Genomic DNA, 7466 nt, shown 5'->3' on the forward strand with positions numbered 1-7466 from the left:
GGACAGAGCTGAGGTCGCTAAATTGGAGTTTGACCGTTGTGTGGTCCCGGATGAACCAACTGGCCTTCCATCCTTGATGATGTTTTCGGATGGGTCATCAGAGGCTTATGCATCTAATGCATATTTGAGGTGGCCAACTAGACAAGGATTTGAGACGTTTCTGCTAGCCACTAAGTCAAGAGTTGCGCCGGTCAAGTGTGAGTCAATTCCACGCCTTGAGTTGATGGGGTGCCAAATGTCCACAAGGTTGGCAAAGTCCGTCAGAGATGCCCTGCCCTTTGATATTATCAGAGTGATGTATTTTACTGATTCATCGTGTGTTTTATCACAAATAGTTTCCAACAGTGCTATGTTGAACACATTTAATTCTCATCGTATTGGAGAAATTCAATCTGCGACCAACAAGGATGACTGGAGGTGGGTCCCGGGGACGCAAAACGTTGCAGATTTGGGCACCAGAAGCACCTGCAAAGTATCAGATTTGGGACCAGGTTCCAGGTACAGATTGGGCCCAGAATGGTTGCGCCAGGATGAAAGTGCGTGGCCGGTAAAAACTGCCGAAGAAGTCAAGCAGGTTTTACCCCCAGAGGAGTTGAATACCAAAATGGTTAAGTTATGTTCAATGAAAGTTGCCGGAGAAGCCGCTGAAGATGTCTTTAGGTTTAAGCACAGGAGATCATTTGGACAGGCCAAACGTATTATGGCAGCTGTCCTGCAAGTTGCGAACACCTGGTTGAAGAAGCTAAAGAGCAGACAAGAAGGTAAGGCTACAGCCGCTGGTAGTCATGTAGCAGCCGCAGATTCTGTGTACAAGCCGTCTTTGTACAATTTTATGGCAGCGGCGGAACTTTTCATTGTGTCACGAAGCCAAGAGGATGAGTGGATAAATGATGCTAAAGGCAATTATGCGTCATTAAATCCATTAGTGCATGAAGTATCATTGACCTGGCCTGTCGTTGGTCCCGGTGGAAATTATGTGACCAGGGAGATGAGGATTCTTAAAATGGTTGGTCGAGGACAGCCAGTCATTGACGCCATTACTGGCGGCCGTAAAATGATATTTGAAGACATGCCAGGTTTAATAATTTTGGAGCCTGGTAATTGGTTAGCTGCTGTTTTTATGAGAGAAGCGCATGTTGAGCTTCACTCTGGTGTCCGTGGAACTTTAGCTGAGAGCCGCCGTTGGTGCTGGATTGTGAAGGCAAGGAGGTTGGCCATCATGGGAGTGAAGAAGTGTTGGCCCTGCAGTGTTGAGAGGGCTAAGGAATGTCGTGCTACCATGAAGGAGGTGTTACCTGACAAGTTGGTCCCGAGCAGGCCTTTTGAAGCTGTGCAAGTCGACCTGATGGGTCCGCTGGTTACGAGGAGAGCTGCCGCCAAAACGAGGAGTCAGACAGCAACGAAGAAGGTGTGGGTGTTCGTGGTGGTCTGCAGGTTCTCAGGGGCGTTGTGGTTAGATGCCTTGGAAAAGTATGATACCAGCAGTATCCTGTTGTCCCTGCGCAAGTTGGAAGCTGTTCATTGTCTGCCGAAGATCATAGTAAGCGACATGGGCACACAATTATCCGGTGCTCGCAAGGTTTTAGAGCAGAAGTTGGGCAGCCAGGTAGAGTTTTCTTGGTCTCAGATCCCGGCCCGAGCCCACCATTATATTGGGCAGGCTGAGAAAATGGTGGGATTAACCAAGAGATTGCTGTCCAAGAAGTTGGTGAATAGTTCTGTTAATTTCAACGAGCTCCTGGTGCTGTTGGCGGAGGTCAGCAAAATTATGAATAGCAGACCACTGACGATTGAAGCTGCGAACGACGTGGAGAATTGGCGGCTGATTACCCCTGGCCAGCTGCTGGGAAATGTTGACCGCCAGCCGTTGTGCAATGTGGCGATGAAACCGGAGGACCAAATTTCCTCCAGGTTGAAGTTGTTGGAAGATTTATCTGCCCAGTTTTGGACTGCCTACCGCCAGGAGATCTTACCGAAGATATTACGGATGTCCAAGTGGAAGGATGAGATGGCGGAGCCACTAGCTGACGGAGATATAGTTCTGGTTACGAGTACCAATCCACTGATGAGATGTTTGAGGATGGGCCGAGTGACGAGAATTGAGGATGGAAGAAAGACTGCAAGAGTCTTGTTCAGACTGACAGATAAATCTCCCCTAGAAGAACATGCTGTATCAGTCAGGCAGTTGTTAAAAATTATGATTAATAATTGATTCTTATTTTATGGAAATTGAGATTTTTTTAGTAAAAAGCCACATTTTTCATATGCCTATTTTTATGCCTAAAATAAGAATCAAATGAAATGCGATTAAATATTCTTCTATTTCATATGCTCAAATTTAATTTTATTGAGTTTAATTTCTTTTCAAAAGTATAATTCATTTTAAAACTTACCTGAAAAGTTTAACAAAAAGGAATAAATGTGTCGAGGTTGCGTGATTCGATATTTATTCTAAGAAAAAAATCAAGTATTTTTTTAGCAGATTTTTTAAAATTATATATGAATTTCAATCAAGTAAAACATTTTTATTTAGATCAAGGAATGATTGAAAATTCATATTTAAAGTCTCATATTTTTTTTACAAAGAAAAATTGGTATTTTTTTTCATAATTTCAATGAAAATTCTAACGAAGATATTATTTTGCTATTCTTTAAGTATTAAAAAGTTTTATTGTTGATTAAGATATTACAGTTCTTATTCATTAGGTTTGAAAAACTTTCTGCCCAAGGATTTTGAAAAATTTTTTCTTACTACTCTTTTTGATGCTTAACAAATTTAGTTTTAAGTACCTATAAATCTTAATTTTCTTGTCTAAGATTTATTTCGTTTTATTTTTACATTATTTGTTTACATTTACATTTCAACCTGATTTCGTAGGTACTTATTGATTTATTAATAATGATTTATTGCCTATTGATTATGAAATGATTATTATTTAGTATAGTTGTTATATTTACAACATCATGATTAATAGGATTATCTATTTTAGGATTGTGTATGTGATCTTGTGGTTGTCATGTGCATGGAATGTTGTATGGTACAAACCAATCCCCATCCTTCTATCCTAAAATGTGAGGTATTATGAGTCCTAGTGAGGAGTATAATATTGTGTATGCATTTCACGGGGTTTCATTTAGTTAGGAGCAAAATTGTCACGTTTTCGGGATGTGGCCATTCTCATGTGATTATGGTGAGTTGAGTTTAGTGAGAAATGTTGCTAGTGCTCAGCGCGAAAAAAACCTTGAATCTCGTTAAGGAAGTTAATTTGACTTTCAAACGGGGGGTGTGTCTTAACCTCTTTTCGAGGAAGCTTTGTGTTTATCAAGTTCGAAATTAAATTCCTTATCATTAAACCAAAATTAAAGCGCAAATGTCGTCTTTTAGGGCTTTCCTTTCATAATGTGGCGCGGCATAGAGTGTTTGTTTATTTTGGATGCGCACGTTCTTGACTTTTGAATGAGATATGAGAGTGTGAAGATTTCGGAGAACAAAATTGGGCCTATCATTGGTCTCATTGAGTGTGAACGACCCTAGTATATCAGGGATTTGAAACCATAAGAGCTTCAGGTAGAATTTGTTAATTTGATTAAGAAGTATGGTGTATAGGACGATTATATGTAGTTTTAAAAAGGCTTTAGCCAGCTAAGCATGAAACTTAATTATGATTAATATATGTTTTAGTAATTTTTATGTGCCTTATTGTTGCATTTAACAATGATTTATTAAACCAAATAATTTTCCTTTAAAGCCAAAGTTTCCAAAGATTCTTTAACCATAAGAAAAGAAAAAGATTTTTTTAGTGCTCAAAGTTTTAAGATAACGAATAATATTTTATTCTGTTTATTAATTGATCTTGTAATTTCAGGTCTTTGAAATAATTTCATCAATAAATCTATATTCAAACCTGCTGTTGAAACTTGATGGTTCCTGGTATTGGGGGTTTGTATGTTCGCCAACTGATCTCGTGAACTTCCCGCTAATTCGGAAGTCAAGCTCAACCAAAGTGTCATGGTTGAGACAGATGCAGTTCTGATGATATTAGAATATTATGATACATTAGGTGGAGGTGATGGCTGACCTTAACATAAATGTTTACAGTAATGAAAGGGGAATTTATTGATAGATTGGATAATAAAAAAGTTAAACATAAATAAACTTTTTGAATAGGGGAATAGTTTCATTTTATGTAGTTTTATACATTTTTCAACAATAGGAATATTTCGCATATTTTATACAGTTTCAAAATAATAAAATCTGCCAATTGATGATGATAGCTAGTGACTTCTACTTTTATAAATTAATGCAGTAAAACAATCTATTTTAGCTAAATAATAATCATTATTATGAAATCTTAGTTTTGAAATTTGCAATATACCTATTTTACCTCAAACTTTCACCAGTCAAAATAATTGGTATTTGTTTGAAAATACGTCTGAAATGCTTTAATATTAAATGACTAGAATGTCTAGACTTGATCGTCATATGAATCAACATTCAAAAAACAACAAGTAAATTGTTGTCAACGAAGCATAAAACAATATACGTCCGTTTATATTTGTTTATAACTATAGAGTTACTACGCGTTGTTAAATTGTACCTAACTGTTACGAGAATCATTAATCTACAAGGTTTTATAATCGATAGGGCATTTCAAACATGCCTAAATGTACAATTGGCTATCCGTTGAAGGTGCATGAAAGGACGAACTCCATTTTAAAATTTTCGAATCTTAACAGGAAAGTGAAAATGTATGAACAAATGTCGGCCACACAAAAAAAAGACAAAAAAGAATTTGAACAATTTGATTAAATATTTGAAGGTCAAGAATAAATTCTTGTAAAATTGTTATATTTTACTATTATTTTACGCAATTTAAAAAAATACAAATCTTTTCCTAAATTTTCAATTTCAAAGATTCTAAATATTTCAATTACAAAACCAGCTAATTTAATTTGTACATTTAATATCTAATTTGTTTTCATTTACTTTGTTCAATAAAAAAAAACTTTTCTAGATATTTTAAGAAAAAAATCAAAATATCTCCATATTTAAAGGTTTTATACAAAGGCAGGATTTTGTACATTCAAGAATAATGCCAATAATAAATAATTGTTCGTTGTCCTAACCCTATATCCATATGTTTTACCCGCATATTTTCCCTTTCTCTATTAAAAGGTAAAATATCCTAGAATCTAGGAGCGTAGCTACTCTTGTTTTCTCTATTAAAAGATAAAATATCCTAGAATCTAGGAGCGTAGCTACTCTTGTTTTCTTTATTAAAAGATAAAATATCCTAGAATCTAGGAGCGCATTAATTTACGGGGAATTATTTGTTTTAAAAATTTTAATTAAGGCGAAACTAAATTTATAGTTTCTTACTTAAATTAAAATTGGATTTTGAAAGTTTGTTTTTATTGCCCTACATAAGAGTTTATAGAAGTCTAAAAATTTCCTCTCATTGTAACTACAGTAAATAGTAATAATACTGTACCTAATCCTTATAGAATTCACAATTTTGAGTATTAGATTAACAGTTTTACAAATATATTTTATTGACCTTATGAAAGTTATGATCTATAGAATCATGAAAGTAAATATTGCAAGTCTATCTCATTAATAGCTTAATATGACCTACAGGAGAACAGTTTCGGAACAATCCGACTATATTATTGGTCGAGGAAAGACAGGGACATGGCACCTGACGAAAGTAATTTTTTCTAACCTCTGCAAACATTGATTGAGTACCTGGGAATCCAGTAAAAGTGTCGGACTGATTATGACGTAAAAAAATAATTAGCCAATGAGAGGCCACTATAAATTTTACCATTGGTCAATGATGGCCTCTCATTGGCTAAATTTTTTTTACGTCATAATCAGTCCGACACTATTACTGGGTTCGTACCTGGTTCTTTCTAAAGAACAGGTACATAGAAACACAATATAAAATTTTGAGTCAAATTCAAGAGAGGCGAAGCTTCTTTACATTAAGGCTATAAAAATTCGTTTCTCTGGTCGTTATTAGAATCGTCCTACCGATTTTAAACCTAGCATTGAGATTCCTGTTACGATGATGTACAGTTTTAAAGTTGCAACTCTATAATGTTTGTCATTAATTAGGAATCAGATGATAACAGTTTTAAAATCTACGTAAGTACGTCGATTTCAAGAATATTTGCTTTTCTAGCTATTCATGCAAAGTCTGCCATGTTACAAATTTATTTTGAATAATAATGATTCCTGTTTTTATACTCTCTTCAAGTTTTTTTGCAAACTCAGCGATTATTAGTAGAGAAAAAAGAATAAAGAATGGACTAAAAATTCAATAATTTTCAGAAGTAAAACTATTCTATACAAAAAAAAAACAATTGTCTATTTGGAATAGTAAGCTGAAAGCTTTTATAACTGTTAGGCTTTCTCTAACAAATAAGCACCTTATTTATAACTTGTCCGTTTGTCACTTTTACACAAAATTTTAATACCTTGATTGGGGAGAGATAAGCTTCTGAAATTTCCCTGACAAATGAGCACTTTGTCAATCTTTTTTTTAGTATATATGTCCATCATGAGACCTAACTGCGCAGTGTGCATGGTACTGAGTTGCATCTGTTTGGGGCCAAGGCATACCCCCTACTCTTTATATTGATATAGAGAATCTGACATAGCAACAGTTGGAACCATTTTTTACGTCTTTAGTTAAGACTTTTAAAAGCTATTAATCAATCTCAACCCAAGACTACTTTATCAAACTAACATCTTTGTACAGGCCATATTATATTTCAATAACTAAGGTTATCATTCTCAATCGTCCTGTAAAGGAAAAAAACACAAATCAGTAATAATACATACAAAAGTCTATTTTTGAAGAATCTGAATAAGATATTTAACATTTCTTTTTTTTCTTTTTGATTTAATGAATTGTAGACGTTGTGTTGAGCCGAGATTCGAGCTCATGACCTCCCTGATGATGAGCGGATGCGCTACGTGAAAAGCCACTTTCACGAGTTCTTTTTGTAAGGTAATGTATCTCTCCATCAATTCCTGAGATACAGTAGATGGAAAAATGAAAAGAAGTCAAAAGTTAGCAGTTTTTTTTACCTTTTTTAGATTTTTTTCTTGTTTTCAGCAATAAGTATTTTATCATTTTATTTTTCAGGTTTTTAAATTGTTTCAGACTCGAGTAACCTGTAATAGTAAAAAGAAGTTTGTCTATCTGTCTACCCGGATAAATCTGAAGATTGAGTTGACCGCTTGACGGAAAAGGCTTTGCTTTTCATAAAATGTACCTACTGGTATTTCCAAGATAATTTCTTAGGGAGTTGAAGACCCCCATGAAAAAAATTTATATTATATAAAAACAAAAACTAAATAGGGCGGGGGAGGGGGGGGCAGGATACACTACAACCCATTGGCTAACGGAAAAACCGATATAGCTTTCCTTTCCAGTGCAGCTTTTTATATATCTCGG

The sequence above is a fragment of the Acartia tonsa genome, chromosome 13 (genome assembly GCF_053477335.1).
Source record: "Acartia tonsa isolate MP-2025a chromosome 13, ASM5347733v1, whole genome shotgun sequence".
Taxonomy (NCBI): domain Eukaryota; kingdom Metazoa; phylum Arthropoda; class Copepoda; order Calanoida; family Acartiidae; genus Acartia; species Acartia tonsa.